The 17,329-nt window shown below is 42.7% G+C and overlaps 1 long non-coding RNA gene across 2 annotated transcripts in view; it reads left to right on the forward strand.

Annotated features, from left to right (window-relative positions):
• LOC113460391 (uncharacterized) overlaps nucleotides 1–17,329 on the forward strand; it is a 118,628-nt gene that overhangs the window by 98,601 nt on the left and 2,698 nt on the right. The window contains exons 5-6 of one of the 2 annotated variants that reach the window (XR_012580049.1): nucleotides 801–897; nucleotides 4,991–5,101. This is a non-coding gene — a long non-coding RNA (uncharacterized LOC113460391). The remainder of the gene's footprint in view (nucleotides 1–800; nucleotides 898–4,990; nucleotides 5,102–17,329) is intronic. The other variant, XR_012580050.1, reaches the window with a different exon arrangement.

A 17,329-nucleotide genomic window follows, 5' to 3' on the forward strand; every position in this document is an offset into this window, starting at 1 on the left:
CAAACCTGAACATTATTCTATGCATTTGTTTCCATAGATTTCCAAAGATTAGAGAGGAGTAAGGCTTTGGGCTTTAGATGATGATGTTTGTGATGGTCTGGGAGACATGGGTTAGAGCTTTATGCTCAGCCCCACTGGAGCAGGCAGCCTGGGACACTCCAGACCAGGCAGCTTCAGCACTGTGAGACTACCTTGTCCTATTTCCATCAGGGTTTTTCAATGTGCCAGATAAAACAACCAAACCAAACCTTTGGAAGAAGGCAGAAAATGGAATTTCAGTAAGAAGAGCTATAACCAAATGAAAAGTTTCTGTAAAACAATGAGTTAAACACATGTCTGGGAATTATTAGCTATTAAAAAAAAATAGACCTCAGATTTTGTCTTCGTTTTTCTAGAAAGTGTCTGAAGTTTCTTAAGCTGCCTGATGGGAAGCAGTGACCCCCTCGGATCCTGTAGGCTACTGTGTCAGGGGAAAATGTAACTATCTTTTATGGAATTATTTAATTCTGCTTTTCATATTACTAGATTGTTTTGGCACTGGGCATGTTTAAATTTCAGAAAACACACAAACAAAACATCCAAACAAAATTGGTAAATTAATTTCAAAACCTTTTATTTGAGAAATAATATATGAATAAAGACTGTCAGATTAATGCAGTATTAGATAAGGAAGAAGAGACTTTTTTTCATTTGCATTAAATGCTTAGGGCAAACATTCATGTCTGAGGCAGCCCAGCTGTTGAATCCTGTGGTTTCATCCACAATATCAGCCAACCAGGCCACCTAAACTTTTTCTGTAGGTAGCAGAGCATGAGACCATGAACCAGGCAACCAAAACCACCTGAGTTAAAAGAGTCCTGATCAGCCAGTGAAGGAACTTCCTCTCTGCTGGATATGGTGAGAATTGCATGCTTGTGAAGTGCCTAAAACTGGGTGATGCCAGTTATCCTTCCTATATCACTTTTTAAACAGCTAATAGATTATCTTGAGTCTTCTCTGAACTGCCATGAAGACACTTACTTTGTGTTGTTTTAATTTCCCAGGAGTATATTTTTATTTCTTTCAGTTTTCTAAATTCTCCTTATCTAGATTTTATGTGCCATTCCTCGCACCATGATGATAAGATCATCAGAACAACACTTCATGATTTGGCTTATCATAGGTGCATCAAAACTGGTGTACACTGGGAAATATTGTTTGCTAAATTTAAACATCAAGGTGAATTGTTATTTACATGCAAGACAGCTTTATTGTTATGATCATTTATTTATTGCACTTCTAGTGTATTGGGAGCTTTGCAGCACATATTTCTGGATGTGCTCTCTGCCCTTTGAATACCGCTATTTTGAAATTCACCTGAGGCTGGTTAATTTACTCTTGAAGCTTGACAGGTGATATTCTTTATCTTTCGAAAGTGAGAAAAACAGCAATCACCATTCTTTCTGAGCATCTGGAAAAATGTATATAGCAGGTGTGAGCAATTGCAGTTTCCTTTCTCTGTTAATCACACTGTATAGGAATATATACAGGTTTTATGGTCTGATTGCCTTCTTCATGCAGTGTAATTCACCACCCCAGGGATAAATACTGCAGGGGAGGTACTGTGAAAGGTAAAGTATACATTCTTCTTCAAGGTGGTGCATTTATCTGCTCAATAAACCTGGTTCACTGCTTCCAAGAGCTATAGCCAGGCATTAATAATGTAATTTTGTGTCAGTCCATAGGGGCCTGGCAGCAGAGGAATTAGGACACCTGGCCACTGAGCCAGAGTCATGAGTACAGGCTGTGCTCCAAATGTGCACTGACAGTGGTTCCCAAGGGATCCTGCTCTAAGTGAAGGGTTTGTCATGCAAGCTGGCAAGAGAAAGGTGGGCAGGGGTGGTGCCAACAGCCTCATGATGGTCCTTGCTGCTTCTGCATGTTTCTGGGCATATTTTTAATTGTATTCACCCAGATCTTACCCAGGACTCAGGAAAATGATGGATGTGTTGTAGGTATATACCACTGCCTTCTTACAGATGGACTTAGTGGTAATCAGGAAAATATTCCTGAGTCCCCCAGCGAGGTGCATGGTATGCTTCAGATTGAGAAAGTCTCTGTGCATCAAGGGGAGACAGCCTTAGCTTTCCCAGGGGTAAGATGTAAGAGCAGGGTCCTGGTTGCCATCTGTCCTGGTTTATGGAAAATTTGGGAGAAAACCTCCAAAAGGCCCCCCCCGAGCCAACCCACGCATTCCCTCCCCCCAACTGGTTCTGGAAGAATTTCCTTGGAGAGAAGTGGAAAAAAACCTGTTTATTTAACAGACCAAGCACTCCCCAGCACACAAAATGCACAATACTGGATGACAAAACTCATTCACTACTCTGAAGAGATGGCAAATTCAGAGTCTCTCCTGTGGGTGGTCACTCTGCTATCAATCCCTCTGGCCCAGAGCAGTCCCCGGCAGGCCACAAAGTGTGAGCTCTTGGTGCTCCCTGGGTCCCGGTCCAGAGCAAGTTCAAACAGCTCCAAAGAAAGGGAAAGGAAACCAGTCCAGGGAACTTCTCTGCCTCAGCTAGCTGAGCTAACTAAACACCAACAGAGAGCCATGTTCTGCCCTGTCCGTGCCCAGACACCACTGTGGAGGAGTGAGAGCAGTCTCTGATAACAAACTCTGTGCTGCTTCTTCTCCCCAACTTCACTCTCAGAACCAGCCTTGAAGGCATAGAATGTAATATCCAGCATAAACAGAGCACCCCACTGGGGATACAAGCATCATAACGTCACCCTAGGACAAGAAGTATATGCTGTAACTCTGCTAACATAGTGGTTATAATTTTCTGGAACATTATTCCAAAACTAACAACAATTCTTAATGTGGTACTGGATATTCTGTTGGGCCCCACTGGATGCATAGGCATCTAGTCAACCAATAATGTCTTCATTAAGTTCTACTGCACAGATCCAAAGCTTTCTCTTGCTGCAGATGGCCACTTGGTACACCCTTATTTAAACGCACAGGCTGTCCTTGGAGCATGTTATGAAAGCAAAATAGATTAGGAAGATATTATTTGCAAATAAACTGAGTAACAGTATCGAATCTGGTGGGGTAGCACTGTGCAGTCAGTTGAAACCAAGACTTAATAACTTCTCTGGTAAGGGAAAGAGGGTATTCTTCTTAGCTGGCAGTAAACTTCCCTGCCCATATATTTGGTCTGCTACTGTTTCAGTCTTTAAAAAGGAATTATATCAAGCTCCAGTTCTATTATATGTTTGCGAGCTCCGTGTCAATCTTTTGGGGTCTCTTGGAGCTCTGGATGAGGCTTTGATCTTCACTCCTAGCACAGAGCAGCTTCTCCTTTTCTCTGTGCCTATGCATCTGAGGTGTTGTGGTGGTTTGACCAGGAAGGAGTGGGAATTCTGGGAAGCTGTGGTCAAATCAATGAAGGTTTTGGGTTTGAGACTGGCACCCGGTGTAGCCAGTGGGGTTTGGACACACCTCCGAGAATACACAGGGGTTAAAAGCAGGGCACTGCCCTTGGCACGCTCTCTTGGGACGTCGCTGTGAAGAGGTCAGATCTCTCCCCCGTCCAGCCTTGCTGCTGGGCAGGGGAGGGCCAGCCATGCGGTAGGCCTGGGGCCTGGACAGAAATGGGAGGTGAGGGGCCTTCAAGGATGGAAGGGTGGAGGAGCCCCAAGAGACATCGGGCAGCAATTCCCCCCCCCCCCCAGGAGGGAGAGAGAGGGAGAGTCGGCGGTGATAGCAGCCGGCCCAGGAAGAGAAAGGGGGGGGGAAAAGGGTGCAGCCCGGCCGGCCGCAGCAGCAGCACGTGTGGGAGTATCATCTCGTCCCAGGACAGACAAAGACTGAAAACTTTTAACCCTTTCTTTCATGATTGGGGCCTTGCAAAAATGCTAATCCTCCTCGAAGCTGAATAAGAAGGGAGATAAGAGATGAGATGAGACAAGGACCTGGCCCGAAGAACGTGGAGATGATTGGATGGGGAGAGATGATTTGGAGTGGCTTTTTGGCTGGACTTTTCTTGTGGCCATGGACTCAGTTGTTCCTGTGACACAGACTGCATTTAGGGGGAGGCAGTGGCTCAAAACCAGGAGGGTTCATTCGTGAGGACCCCCCGGCCCCAGGGGGTTGGAAAAATATGGGGGGGACAGATGTCCCAAAGCAGAGACTGTGCCTTTTGGAGTGAGACAAGGCATCCTTGAAAGACAACCCTAAAAGCAGCTCTGGCCATGTCCCAGTGGTGAGAGCACTGGGCATGGAAGGAAGATGTCACAAGCGGCAAAAGGACTTTTTCCGGGCGGTGCCGAAGTGACAAGGAAGCACACGAGGTTTCAGTGTGTTTCCAGGAGAAGCCTATGGAACAAGAAGGACTCCTTTCCTCTTCATGAACTGCAGTTTGAGTATACTAAAGTGTCGTGCCGGGCTGGGCAGTTGGTGTTTTGGGAGAATGTATCGGATTGGGAAAGTCAGGGAGTGGGGAGGAGGAAAGTTTTTTTGTAAGGTTTTCAATTTCTTTTTTTTCTTTTCCTTATAGTCTTTCCCTATTTTCCTGTAGTTTAAGTAATAAAATGTTCTTTATGTTTAAGTTAGAGCCTGTTTTGCTTATTCCTGGGCACATCTCACAGCAGACACCAGGGTGAGGAATTTTCATGGGGGGCACTGGCTCTGTGCCAGGCTCAAACCATGACATTTTTTGGTTCCCTGACCCGGGAAATCGAATTACGGGAGAATGATGAGATAAAGCTGTGAGATGGGACCAAGAGGAATAAGAAAAGCATGTACTAAGTTAAGGTAGATAGATAGTGAATCTAAGGTATTGTTGTGTAGAAGCTCTGTGTATGGGAAAAGGGAAACAGACAAGGAAGGGTTGAAAATGCTGGAGCAGGACGATTGTGTCTTGAAGCACCCAGCCACTGCTTTAAGCAAACAAATCTTCTCTGTTACACCTCTGGCTGTACTCATATCATCTCAACACCTCTCTGTCTCCAGGCTTCCTTCTGCCCTGCCCATGATGTTCTGCTATTGCCATTTTACAGCAGAAGGCACAATCAGTGAGTCTCTTGACCTGACAAGAAATCGAAGTCAGTTGGGTGACTAGAGGTGAGTGTCTGAATCCCTGGCCATTCCTCCTTATCAGAGGGGGGAACTAAATCCTCCCTCTTAATTCCGGCTCTTTTGTGGTAACTCTAGTTCTGCTTATGAGCACACAAGAGTATTTTAATACTACACCGCAAAGACAGAGTTTTGGTATCTTTCTCCTGTCCTTTCATACATGAACTATTATAAATAATCTGCTAGTGAGGGGGCAGAATGCAGGTTGCCTTCATGTGTTGCTGCCCTACTGTAATCTCACTAGTTAGCTGCCAGAATTTTCTAATTTCTAAAATGAATGTGCTAGCACTTGGATATCAAATTGCAAAACCCTGTTGAGCATATTCATATCCAGAAGTACTACTAATTGGAGTTTTTATTACATTTTTCTTTGTATTCAGGACTAGTAACATGAAGAGATATTATGCTGTTTGAAAGCTTGAAGCTAATATACACAAAAGATTAGCTTGCTTCTATATAATAACCATGTGTCTCTTAAAAGTCACTGTGCAGACTGTACATGATGCTCAGGGACATGTTTAAAAGCAGTGTAATCAGCTTTTAGTCTGGTCTTTCCCTTTGCATGCATTCTACTCACTGGTCTTGCAGAGCTCACTTTAACTGCTCACTTACACAATCTTGTAGTGGCGTGGTACAAAGGCAGAAAACAGCCCATATAACATCTTTTAAAAGAAGTAACACAGTGGAGTTAGAATGCTTCTCAATGATGATATATTAAATGCATTTCAGATTATCCCAAATAATTATCTACATTTTGGTCAGTAGCCTCTTTGTCTTATGGAGTTCATGCAGACTTGACTGTACTTTCTTTGTTCATGTTCTGGGAGTATTTTTGCAGTATGGAATACTTGGTATCCATAATACAAGCTGTACTAGTTAGCTATGATTAGTTACTTAAGACATTTGTTATTATTTCCATTACCTAATTGGAGGAGAATAATTTATAATTAGCAGGGTGAGTTTGGCTTCCTGAATAAGGCAGTAATTTGTGGGATGGGACTTAGCAGGAATTGGAATTAGGACATTTTCCCTTTCCTTTATTATACAGGTCTTGTCCTTAGAATCAATCCTGGAAAGTTAAGTTATTCTTAACACTTTAGGTAGGGAATATCTCGATTTTAAATACTGTATTCTATTTTTAAAGGAAGGCAGCTCTGCACTTGACATTTACTGTGAGAAGTGCTGTCAGTACAGTTTGGTTTATGTCAGGGTGTGTACAACATGTGCATTGTGTCTATCGCGTACTTGGATAGCTTTGATCTGTGGGCTGTGGCTCTTCAAGTCACCTGTCGGTTTGAACCTGTAATCACTGACAGAACTGCAGACAGGGGGTAAAGGTTCGGCACAGAGCTCTAGATAAAGCTACTCCTTGCTCTTAAGGTGGCTTTTTGGTACCCTCTGTTCTGTGGTACATGTGGGGAAATGACTTAGGATTTTTGACAGTTAGGAGCCAGGAACTTATTGCTACTCCCACTTTTGGTTGGACTGGAAGTGTCTATAAGGATACATTTAATGTTAAAGTCAGGGTAATGATGAGAGTCAGGAATGGTTGGAGACTTCAGCTTCTGCTGAATTGGTATTGGAATACTATAGTCTGAGTAGGAGTGTTATCTTTAAATCTGCACAAATGTCATTAGGTTGTTTAAAATGTTATTTCAAGCTTCAGTTTTGGATTAATTTTAGTGAGTTATTCTTTGATGTCCAAAGTTTTAGTTCAGTCTGTATTTGGCTTTCAAATTGCATTTGAACTCTGACCAGTAGAAATGAGAGACTGAGGTTGAAATAAAAAGTGACAGGACAGTGCATGGAGCCTCTCATTGGTCAGTGATGACAGTGAATGTTTGAGTATTGCTTGGAGGGCAGTTTTGACCTCTGATGAGCTGGTAAATTAGATGTTGCAGTGAATTATTTTCAGGAGGTGCTTGCTACTCTTCATGGATTACACAGAGGGACTGGTGTGATCTGGTTTCTGACTCAGGTGTCTGCATTAAATGGATGCTGCTAGATGGAATTAATCAGGTCTTTTTATTTTTTTTTTAATGTCAGCAGTAGCACTAATGAGGATCAATTGCCTTAATTTTCAGCAATCTAGTCCTTGTCTGGAATTTACTCAGATTGTTTTGGTCAGTGATTGATCTTCTTGTCAGTTATTTTAACTTATGTTTTGAGTCCTTTTGGCAAATATGGAAATACTGTGAAGATGGGAAACCTGGAGTGAAGGTAGGTTAGTTCATTCCAGCTTTGTTCAGGCTTGATCTAATTCTGAAGCAAACACTTTTCCACAAAATGTTGGGTGGAGACATCCTAAATTCTGTAGCTCAGCCAGTCTGGCTACTCCTGTTGGAAAATTTTATTTCCTTCATTCTTCTGTTCAGGTCAACTTTCAGCTTGTTTCTTCTTTCTGACACATGTACAGACTCACCTGGTTCCTATACATTTGATAGAGTATTCCCAACAAGTTCAGGTATGTGAAAATATTCAATAAGCAATACTTAATCACCCTGCCCCACATCTGAAAAGGAAATTGTAGTGGTGAAGAGGTTTGAACAGGAATTGAATCTTGCTTATCTGAAGGTTGGTATTAACACAAAATTCATTAATCTGCAGCTCTGGCTCAGGCAGGCATTTTCATTGCTCTTTCCTCCTCCTTTCCCTTCATCCTCTTGGCTGCTTGTCCTTGTCTGGCTCTTCCTCCACCATGATTATGAATATGACTACAGAATATGTTGGACTGAGGAACTGCTCTGGAGAGAAAAAATTATTATTGGTGGTACAGATTATATTTCAGCTGATTCACTTCCTTAGGAGACTACACAAATGTTTGTGCTGGGAGGACACTGTGAGAACCAGGATTGGAGGTGGAGTAGGAATGGCTTCAGCTGGCAAAAGCACCAGACTGCTGCCAAAGCCTCAGTCCCAGGAAAGTGCTGTGAAAGCAAAGGCAAAGCTGATCAAGTGGCCAGATATGGTGTTGGCAATGGATCTACTTGGAGCAGGGTGTTGGACTAGGTGAGCTCCAGAGGTCCTTTCCAACCTTAATTATTTTGTGGTTCTATGATTCAAACTTAAATCCTGTTTCAGGCATCCTTTCCCTCCATCAGGCATTTGCATGCATTTCATTCAGCACAAATACAAAGCTAAGATCAAAACTGTTCAACAGAGACAGAGGCCTTCTCAACATTTGGTATGCTCAACACAGTAAAAAACAGATCACATCCACACAATTTGTATTTATTAAGAAGAACTTTTCTTTATTCGTTTCTGCCTTATTGCACTATGTAGGCCGTAGAATTTTGATTTGTTACAATTTGTTAGTTGTAAATGTTGTGAAAGCTGAAAGGGTGGTATCTAGGTACAAACAGCAGGTAACCCTGTCCCTGTACCCCTGTCAAATTTTCTGTGATACACATGCCTGTTCTTACATAGCCAATGACAAAGTAGGCAGTGTCTTGTGTGGTATGGGACTATCCTTGAAAGCTCTGGTATCATCTCTCAGGATCAGGGCCACAGTGTAGTGGTAGTAGGCTGTATAGTGATGTTGAACATATACCTGTTCCCTTCTTCCTTCCCACGAAGCTGTTGTTGAGAGCCCTTTTCCTTTCCAGGTGTGTGGCCTCATGTGCAAAATGCAGAGGGAGCAAAAGAGAAGGCAGCACCACTCTAGCTGCAGTAATGCAGATACCAAAGAAAGGCTGAAGTCCATGGCTTCCATCCATCTGGTGTCCCCCCTGGGATTCCAACTCTGTCAGCTCCTGCTATTTTCCAATGAGATGTTGTCCAAAAAGACCACAACATACTGCACAAAGAGATCCAAGGCCAAAAAAGGAGTACTTTGTCCAGGGCTAAAAGAGATGTACCATGCTTTTTCAGCAGCCTGCACAATAACAACTGAATAAACCCCATAAAATTCTTTTTAGTATGCATGAAAGTAAAAACAGGACAATTAATGTTAAAATGTCAATACAATGTGTATTATTTTGCTGTGTGGTTTGCTGCCTCATGTGGCTCTGCTTCCAGGTGTTCCAGGTGGTGGGAGAAGATCCTGTGTACTGAGCAGTCCCTGCCTCCCCTGAGTGGGGTGAGCCAGGCTGTAATCACAGCACCTCCACTTGTCAGTGATGTCACTGGTGAGGCAAAGCAATCCTGAAGGACAACTTGCTCTTTTAAAGGAAGGCAGGGAGCCATTGCACATTTAATGTTGGCATGATACATACTGGTTATTTGAGCTAGAGTGGCCAAAATACCTTAGGCCTGTTGCTCAGGCTTTATGAGTTTATCTGGGTATTGCTGATAGCTTGCTGTCCCCAGCTCTGTGCCTCACCCAGGATGTGCAAGGTGCCTCTGAGTCAGCTGCTGCATCACCTCAATTTACATCATGGTTGTGGTCTGGAGTGTAATAGGGCTGATTCATGTTGATTCATCAGCAGCTCAAATCTCTATACCATCCATGCTAGACAGAAAGCTGGGCATTATTTTTCTCCTTTCATCCTATCTGAGGTATTCCTACTCTTCACCACTCTCTGCCCTTAGCCAAGCTTGACAATGGGGAGATTCAGTGTTCAGCAGTAAATTACTAGAAGTTCTTCCTTCTCCTGCCCAACCCTCACCTTCCCCTCATTTCAAGAGACTGTCTTCAGTTGCAGAAGCACAGTATCAGATGGGTCCTGCTGTGCTGCCAACCTGTGCGTGTCTGCAGGAGGCTGCCCCTTCAGTTCTTGATAGCCCATTGAGGCTAGTATTTGGCAATTTTCTCTCCTTTGCCATTTTTTTCTCCCCTTATTCAACTGGGTCCTAATCTGTTCTTGTGCCTTTTAACTTCATGCAGAACTGAAGAACATTATGACACAACTAGATTAAAAGTATTGCAAAATGCTCCTATATTTTCTGCACAGCAGCTGTGGACAAAACTCACAAAATAATATGTTATTATGAGATGCAGGGAAAAATAATACCAGTTGTACACAGGCTGCTTCCGTGCTACTGCGAATACTCCTTTCTGACCCCCTGAGGATCTCTACAGGGCAGAGGCACCCTAAGCATTTCTCTAGCTCACCTCACCACTTTCCTCCTTCACCCTATACTCAGCCTTTCATTCCCACCCCTGCTTCATCCTGCTGGCTTTGTCCCTGCAACTGTGTGCCAGGAAGTGGATTGAATCCTCTTGCTGAAACGACCAATGCTGAAGGGAACTCCATTTCTGAGGGTTATTTATACTCCTGATGGCTGCACCAGGACAGCACCATCACCCAGTTATCAGGCAGTGCCTGGCAGAAAAAGTGGCTCTGGCTGGATGGGAACCTCTCTGATGGCTTTGTCTTTTAGAAGGCTGAGTTTTGTGGAGCTGCTCCTGCCTGACAAGGGCCTGTCAAAGGAGCTTCAGTGTAATAAGAGTTGGGGATCTCAAGAGGATTGGCTCAATGAGGCCTTGAAGAGGTGGTGGGGCAGGCTGAGAAAATGGGAAGATAGGTGGAAATGAGGGTATGAAAACTCAGTGCATCCAGACAAGGCTGGGAGTGCTGTCAGAATGGAGATAGGGTTAGAGGAAGCTTTACTGGGGAGGGAGAAAGCTGAGCATCAGATCTAGTAGAGGGGTGTTGAAGGGGAATGTCATGTATTCCTAGACAGGTATAGACAGAAAAAGCTCTGACACACTTCCAAGCATGGAGATGAGTTTGTGTGCCTGAAAATCTGTCTGGTTCCTGTCCCTTTAATTTAATAAAAATAAGGCCTGCCCTTACAAATATTGCCTTGGTCACATTCTCAGGCCATTATGGCTCCAAAAACCACGTGAAGACAACCAGAAGTAGAGACAGAATGATGGCAATGGGTGGAAAAATTCAAAGACAATTCTTCTTGCCAGCTTTCCTGAGGATGTGTTAAAAACAGGCCTCTAACTTTCTTAAGCAGTCTCTGCCCAGCAATAGATTTTACATTCTCTGGGCTCCCAGAGTTCAAACACTTTTAATGGCTAAAAATGCTCACCTTGCAGTTCTATAGCTGAGTCCCTCTCGGCTTTCGTCAAAATTAGCAGAGCTACCCAAATAGTAGATGTGATGAGGATCAGTCCTTTTCTGTTATTTTTCTGCACATTTTCCCCTGATCCTTAGTGCCTGATGCTAAATAGGGCCAGCATTTGTGTCAGAGCTCTGTCCCTAGGCTTGCCATGGCACAGGCACTGTTTGGAGGAAGTCCCCTAGCCTATGGTAACACACAGCCCTCGTGCTTTGGGTTAGTGAAGGGTAAGCAATGATATACAATTGCAGGGAGGATCACTGGTTTGCAGTCTCTCCAGGAAATTGTAATGTTCACTTAGACACTATCCTTAGTCTGCATATGTTAAGCCCCTGGTGAAAAGATAGCCACAATTTAAGTTAATTGTACAGTTACTGGAAACAATAAGAGTTCTCTTTGTAATCAGTCCTCCCACTCATGGCATCAGCTGGTTTTGTATCCCCACTATCTCACACCACAAACTAGTGGGGAGAAAACAGTAATTCTTGACTCTCTCTTTTTTTTTTTTTTTTTTTTAGGTGGAGGAGGTAACATTTTTGCCTTCTGTGCAAATTCATTTTCCCACAAGCTTGGATATAACTGCAATTTTCAAGTGTCTCACAAAAGATTATCACATGGGTCCTGAGAAAAATCAGCAAGGGAACTGTCACTTTATTGTAAAGAAAGAAAACAAGACAAAAAAGAAGTGAAACTGAGGGAATTGGTGTCAGGACTTTCTGTCTTTAGTTTAAGGCTTAGTTTGTTAAAAATTGTTAAATGGGGAGCTGTTTTCAAAAGGCTTTTTGATAAAATGCAATCCAATGGTAATGCTTCCATGTTTTTCTCTCCCATTTACACCACAGGGCTGTGGAATAGGTAATAATCAGGCAGCATTCTGTCTCACCAGTCCTTGAATCCTGAGAAAGGGAAAGAGAAATAGGCTGTTTGCCTCTAAAGTGCTAAGTTGCCTCCAAAGGATCCTTAGCTTGTCATTAATAGGAGAATGCTCTTCTTCAAATGGAAGAACACTGTTTTGGACTTTATGGACTTGGGCACCAATACTGGCAAGAGTTAGATATTGCTGTGCGTTCAGAAGAAATTTTCAATAGCTCTGCATGTTTACTCCCCAAAGCAGGAATTTCTATGTGCTTTCTGTGGACAAATGCTGGTGAAAGCAGATGCCAAACCATGGCACCACATAAAGGCCAGAAAAACTGCTTAAAAAACCAGATTGTTCCTCTTCCCTTTTCTCAGTCAGCCATCCCTATTCTTATGGAAACCTTCTGACAACTGCAGCATAAGCATTTGTATGACTTTGTGGGGAACTATATTGCAAAAATTGCACATTTTTTCCCAGGGGCTGTTTTTCATCTGGATCAGTTCCTTGATCTGGTTAACCATGCAGCCACACAAATATTTATGATGGCACAGTACAAGAGATGATCTGGGAGAAATTGTGGGAGTGGGAGAAAGTGAGGAATGCTTTATTGGTAATCATGTTCACTTAAAAGAATACCAAACTGTAGCTTAAAGAAGAAAGGAATAGAAGTGGGATGACACGTCTGAGAAGGGAGTTGAGGCATGTGCATTATTCTTCAGGAATGAAAACACAGCTTCAAATATCAAATGGTGTCATTACAGGGGGTGAATATCAGCTGACACAGCCATTTCCAAAAGTTGCAGTCTGCAGGCAGGGAGACTTTTCAGTGTTTGTCTGCCTGAAACTTCACTTTGAGGGAGTTGGGAAACAGAAGATCCAAATGGCTGAAAAAGTAGTGATCTGCATGTAGATGACCCTGTGCCTCCATGTAATCCACAAGATCTGAAGTGAGATGCTATGTGAGATTGTTTTGGATAAATACGCTGGTATCTCTGTGTGTTTGTGAGTGTGCACAGATGGGTTTTTGCATGATGTTCTCCTGTTCTTCTCCTGTTCTTCTCCTCCTTTATTGTAGGTTTCTTTTGAACTGGTTTGTCCAGAAGAGCATGGCACACAGATTTATTTACTGCTATTTTCTTAGGAAGGTGTGCTACTTGCAGCACACTTCTGAGCCCTGCACTCTGCAGTGGCACAACAGCCTGTCAAATCCTCACAGAAAGATGACGTGGCCCCTTGTTCCATGTTGCTGGTGTTCATCCTGACTTCTGTCACTTGCCACTTGGGCTTGTGTGGCTTTGGGAAAGGACCCTCTCTCTACCTGCCCATACCCACCAAAACTGACCTTGCTGAGCCTTTGATGGCCTCTGACATTTGCTTAAATATATCTCAGTTTATGCCAAAATATCCTAGTTCCAGTGCATTCAGGTTGGGAGGAGAGAAATTGAATAAATGTTGTTTCCTGCTTCCTGAGACTCTACTGCCTTTTATAAAAACCTTCAGAGACAATTTCCTACCCAGAGGGGAGCTCACAACATGCTTCAGCATTATTAAGCTAAAGCAGTTGCCAAGTCTATTCAGAGCCTTATAGCTACATGTGTGCTGAAACGCCTTTCTGGACAGAGGTCCAAAATACTGGGCTATGTCAATGCTGCAGTTTCAACTCCCAGTTTGTATCTTTTCTTCCTCTACAGGACCCAAGGTATAACTTAGACACATTCAAGCTAATTTTGGACATGTTAACTCAGTTGCCTACAGCAGTCTAAGGAACAAGGAGTTAATAAAAAGTCCTGTCAAAAAAATCAAGGTAGATTAAGCAGCAATGAGCTCCACGGTGCTGCAAGTTTATGACTGTTCCTGGTCTAAAACACAAAAGTTTGGTTCTTTTCACACGGTACAGTATTTTGAGGGCTGTCATACCTTTACATTGTGAGGAACTATGCTTCTTGAATACTGCTGAAATCAGTATTCTCTGTTTACACCTGCCTTTTAAGAGATTTTCTAGCCCACTGCTGCATAGTCTCATAGTTGTACACAAGGTAAGAGAAGGGGCTTTTGCTCTGTAGTCAGTGTTGTGGCAGGATGGACTATGTTCAAGTACTTTGATTCCAGACTAAATGCCAAGTCTGGTTTAGCCTGGCATGTCTTGTGTTAGTGTTTCCAGGGACACATGAACCAGTTCCCTTCAGAAATGTTTTTTAATGAATGAAGTTCTGAATATCCAAGTGACACTTCATTATTCACAGCTACTTTATTTCAGTAGATGCTGTTTCAGTCAGTATCTCCCTAGCTTCTAAGTGAATAATGTCATTATACCTTCACTTCTTCAGAGGCTCTCAGGATCAAAGATGTCAGCTACACTGTGATCTTCATTAGAAGGGAAAGACAACAGGGACAGGGCTGGCTCATACAGTGAAAAAAGATATTTTAAACTCTTTGTCTCTTCAGACCATAATAATAGAACAGTGACTCTCACTGGGTAATGGATGCAGGGTAAGAAGCTGAACAGGGCTGAAATCAGACAAATTGGTAGTTTTCTTCTTTAGTGCATGGGGAAGGTGCTTTCCAGATCATTACAAATGCTTTGTTGCCCCCACATTTAACTACATTGTAGGAAATCTGATGGGAAGAATGACCTTGGAATACGTTTACAGTTCCAGCTGCTGCAAATTTAAGGGCAGGGTTGTTGGCTTATAAAGCTATGAGTGAAAAAGAAGCAAAAGTTAATCAATTGCAGGACCAGAAATATGAACAACCTTTTTAGTACTAATGTTGCATCTCTGCATAATTATATCAGGGCCCTGAGGGCACCCCCATTTCTGACTAGCCTTGCCCAGCCCTCTGGGGCTCTCCCCACACTGCCTACAGCCCAGGATCCTGTGTCAGCCCCCTGGGGCTGTTGGTGTCTGCCCCAGATGCTTCAGCAGAGGCACTCTCCAGCTGCCCACAGCCCTGCTCAGCTGTGAGTGCCCCAGGCTAGGACCACCACAGGCCTATGTCCCCACAGAGTTACCCAGTGCCCGGGGCTGGGACTCCCTTGACTTTCCTGGTGCCTCCCCAGCAGCTCTGTTTTGCCATCTCTCATGGCAAGACTTCAGACTTTGCAGGGCCCTGACATTCAGGTTGCTTTTGCTGGAATTCAGCCAGCACCTTTCTGAGGGCTTTTTTCCTGGTGCTTTGTCAGATACATGAATACATCTGAGCTGACTAAAAATATTCTTATCTATTATTCAATAATCCCTTCATCTTTCACCTTGCTGCTGGGTTGCTTTGTAAAACTTTAACAATAAGCTCATTTGATTGAAGTGGAGATAAGGAGTGAGCTCATAAGCGCAGATTTTTGCTGGAGAATGATCTGTGAAACCCATGTGTATTTGGCCTGTCTGCTTGTTTCAAGACCTACAAACCCTACTGTAGGTAGTGCCCTAAGAAGGGTACTTGTTTATTTCCACAGGCATTTCAGCTATGTAACATAGGACAAACATATTCTTTAACCTTTATTTTAAAATATCTACTACAAAAGCACTGAGCTCTAATACCCAGGAATAGCAAATGAGCTATTTACCAATATGAAGCAATACTCTAAACAGAGTATTTTCATCACCATTTTTTTTTTATTTGAATGATTCTTTTTTTATCAGAATATTTGGTGAATGTATTTGACAATGTTGCCTTAAAGAGTTTATGACAGCCACATGTTTGGGGCTGGAAGAGGGGGAGGAAGGGAAGGTTACTAATGTGAGGAGATATTGCAGACCACAACAACCCCCTTTCCTTCTTGTCCTGTGTTGGCTATTATGACACAGTTCTGGTTTTGGAAATATGTGGTTTCTATTTCTGCTCCTGAAAAAAAAGGAAAGGAATATATTTTCCAACAACATTGTGATAAGAAACTGTCATTGTCCAGCGTGCACATGTGTGTGCGCTATGCACAGGTGGTGTGAGAATGTCTGTTTTGTGAAGACCTTGTTCAGGAGTGATAAGGGAAGCCCATCTCTAACCCAGGCCATGGCAGTATGCATGCTCTGAAACTCTTGTCCTACCAGTCTCGGAAAGCTGCAGATACTACTAAGTATCTGAGGGGTTGTCCCAGTACAGATTGGTGGATATTTGTCACCTTCTGCTGCTTTGTCACCAGTGTGATAGGTGTGATAGCAGTGGCTTTTCCATGCTTACTGAGGAATCTCTCTCACTTGAGATATCCCTCTAGGTTTCCCGTGTAAGCAGTACTGAAAAATAAACTATCTATTTTCTCAGAACTTCCTGGAATCATGGTCCCAAAGGAAGAGAGGGTTTAAAAGCATTTTTAAAAAAAGACTTGTTAATTAAAAATGAATTAAAATTAAACCTCTTTAGCCTTAGCTATACTGAGAAAATATACTGATCTAGCACATAACTTGCATATTGTTGTGCAAGTTGTGTTTAATACTCTAAGAGCATGTCACAAATTTCTGTCCTTGCTCATTCCAAGGACAAACTGATGTTTAACAAAATGACAGAAAATAATTTTACCTCATATATTTTAACACTGCATTTTCCTTGTAGAGTGTTGAGCTTAGTTATTCTAATTTTGTCTTCAGTAATGTGTTTCTAATTTTGTTGTTGTGGCTGTTGTTCCCTAAGGGTATTTGGAAATGAGATTCAGCATTTAAAAAAATGCTTAGATGTAACAGACTTCTAATAATGAAATCAATGAAAAAAGTATTTCTAACTGGAAATCCTGAATACTTTATCATTAATACATGAAAAGGTGCTACTGTTTGTTGGGTACTGAGTTTTTAATTTCTGGTGCATATAACCACTTAATTCTCCTGGGCATATTCTGTGCACATCTGGAAATCTCCATTCACAAGGGCCAGTTGACATGTTTTCCACCAAAGTGTATGTCAGATGTGCTGAAATACACAGGAAACCTTTTAAAACAAGAAGGCTGTGTGGCCAGTACATTGTTATGGCTTTATGACCAAGAAGCTGGTTTAATTTGGAAGCAACAGCAGAAATCTCCTTTGAGATAGAAATAAGTGCAATTTTTCTTTCACTTACCTGGAAAAGTTGGTTTACTCCAGATCTGGAAGGAGGCATGTATGGCTAGGCAGGATTCAGGAACTTTCCAACAGTGGCTGTTCTTCACCTGTGTGCAAAGGTGACCCATATATTGCTATATATTTTGCTTTCTCAGGAGATGGATTTTTCTCCTGGGGGAGCTCTTCTGCATGCTTCCTTGTTGACAGCAGCTTGTCTGCTCTACCCTGTCTCCCCAGCATTTTTATCTGAACCTTTGAGGCCATCTGGAGGTAAAAGGAAAGTCCCAGACCAAGAACTTAGGGATGGCCAGTGCGCACTTAGCC

The sequence above is a fragment of the Zonotrichia albicollis genome, chromosome 4, assembly GCF_047830755.1.
Source record: "Zonotrichia albicollis isolate bZonAlb1 chromosome 4, bZonAlb1.hap1, whole genome shotgun sequence".
In the NCBI taxonomy this organism is placed as follows: domain Eukaryota; kingdom Metazoa; phylum Chordata; class Aves; order Passeriformes; family Passerellidae; genus Zonotrichia; species Zonotrichia albicollis.